Raw genomic sequence first — 2,711 nt, forward strand, 5'->3', positions numbered from 1 at the left:
TCCCACTGCTGCCTGCAGGTCCTGCTCTTTCAGGCTCTTCTGGGGCACTGCTCCTGCCCCGCTAGCTCAGCTCTTGCCAGCTCTGTGAAGCTCCTTCCTTGTTGTCCCTCGCTGGTCTCTCCTGAGTCAGCCCACGCTGCCCCTTTTATCCCCCTCCAGGTGACCCAAGGGGCCAAATGGGACATGGGGGGTGAGTCTCTGGGGCCTGATTTGTGCAGAAAGGGAATCCCAAGTCCTCAAATCATCTTTTGTCCTTTCAAAACCCCTGGGCCAGGTCACTGCCAGCCAGCCCATCACATCATTCTTTGGAAGTTTCTAAGAACAGGATTAGATGCACGCTGGCCAAGGACAGTCTGGGTCTGGCTGATCCTACTTGATTTTGTTAACCTGTGTCATGAGTCTCTAGTTACTATAAGAATTCAAGAAAAGGCTTAGAAAAATGTTGCCGTTCATTCCTTCCCTTGTGGTTTTTAAACGTAAATCCATCCTAGTTCATTTCTGACCCTGTCCTAGGAGAAACAGGCATGATAACATGGCATTTTCTCTCGTGTCTGCAATGGAGCGGCACAAGGACAAATATGACAGTTGCCACCTCTGAAGCTATGGACTATCTGTCGCACAGAGCCGGCTCTGTATTCCTGTTAAACACTGTACTTAGAAGCAACTTCTCGACTATAGTCTATTGTCTGCTTATCTTGTATATGTGATTTGCCTGGAAACAAGATCTGGGGTTTTAATGTTGATTTTCTTTTTTTAAAAAAGATGCGTTTGTATTTCCACAGTGCCCAGATATTCCAGCCGGAGCTGGGTTCCTGGTTCCCTCAGCACTGCTAGGGCCCGAGTATAGTCCCGTGGAAGTCGAAGGGAGTCTGCTGCATTGAAGGTCACCCCATTAGACATTGTGGATTCAACAGAAGGAGGTGGCTCGGTAGGAAGCCTGCTCGTTGTATGCATCGTGAAAGAGAATCGGAGCAGTGAAGGCCATGCAGCTTAATTGTTACCAGTTAAAGACCCTTTCATTTGAATTGCCCAGGTGATGCCAGCAGCTCCTGTTTATTCCAGACGCTGCATGGTCTGAATTACTGCTTGCCTGCTCTTGCTCTCAGCTCTGTGTAGACGCACCCAGAAGTTTCTGTGGACTGCTATTAAAGCCAGTCAGGCTTCACAAGGGCTTGCTCACAAGGGCAGGTCACCATCCTGACATCCCACCTTTGTCTTGGAGAGCCCAGGTGCTGAACTCATCTATGTATTACAGCTGTTGGGTCTGGGATATGGAGCTTCTCTCTGGCTTTGCATTTCCATGCTGTCTGGGCAAGGACAGGGACATGTGCTTTGGTTTGGTTTTAAGATACCCCTGGGCCTATTCCTCCATTGCTGTGATTTACTTTGGGCTAATGGATCATGGGGCTTAACCCTTGGAAAAACCTTCATTTTCAGGCCCATGAAATCCCCTTCCAAGTCTGCCTGCTAGGAACAGTTAGCAAAGTTACAAGCACTACAGGCATTGTGAACATGTGCCAAACCAGTGATGTTTCCAGTCCTAGGGCACGATCATGGAAGAGTCTATTAAAGTCAAGAGTACTTGGTACCTTGTAAGGTTGGGCTTTATGGGAGAGAGGGTGGAAGAGGTTTTGGGGATCTGGCCAGACACGGCCACGTAGGGAGCTAATCAAGGAACTTGGGCAGCAAAGTGGTTTATGCAGAAGGTAATTAAACATATGGAAAAAATTACCAGCAAAGCATCCAAAGCAGAGAGCATACATGAGATGAAGAGACCTTGACGTTCCTGCTTGAAGAGGGAAGGGATTATGGAGCATGGTGCCAGAACAGGAAGATGGGATTAAGATAACCCCGAAAGGGGCAAGTGTGTGTGGATGAATGGATGTCTTCATGTGGCTAAAATTTATGGGCGTTGCAGTCCACCCTCAGATGTTTCTCCAATGTGCAAAAAGGTCTTTGATTATATCATTTTTCCTACCCCTAGTGTGGCTGAATTGGCTGCTGATCAATCACAATCCCTTTGGCTGTGCCCAGGATGTGCCATTCATTTGGAGAAGCAGCTCTGATTTGCAGAGGAAATTATTTGTTTTATAGGGCATCGGTCCTCCCTAATGGCAAAGATGATGGGTTATTGAATAGCTGCAGTGTAGTACTTTTGTCCTTTTTGGAGCAGCTTGCATCCCAGGATCTCAAAGCCCTAGACTCTGTTTCACAACACCCCTGTTGTACTTCACAGGCTAGGAAAAAAGCATAAAAATAGATTCATGGACTTGCCTGTGGTCACATATAAGGTGGGAGGCAAAGCTGGGCCCCAAACCCAGCAGCCCTGATCTCCATCCTGGGCCTCCTCAACAAGATAAACTATCCTTGGTTTCTCAAGGTGAATCAGATAGGCATCGATGCCTGGCAAAACCTGAGGAAGATCGATATTACTCACAAAAATCAATGCCTACAAATGCTTTTCCCTTTCGCCTTGTTACATTCTCTCTTAATACTCTGCAAATGCACGGAACAAGCCTAAGATCTGGGTTTTATTTCCACTTCTTCTGCATCCCTGCTGTGCCTTTGGGGGTAATTCTTCCCCATATCTCCTTCTGTTCCCCTTCCCAGCCCTTGTCTATTTAGATGGTGATATCTTTTGGGCAGTGACAGTTTCTTGCTTTCTGTAGCTGCAGCTGCCTAGCACAACTGCAGCCTGATTTCAGCTGGGT

The sequence above is a fragment of the Gavialis gangeticus genome, unplaced genomic scaffold, assembly GCF_001723915.1.
Source record: "Gavialis gangeticus isolate Ggan-Ray unplaced genomic scaffold, GavGan_comp1, whole genome shotgun sequence".
NCBI classification, from domain to species: domain Eukaryota; kingdom Metazoa; phylum Chordata; order Crocodylia; family Gavialidae; genus Gavialis; species Gavialis gangeticus.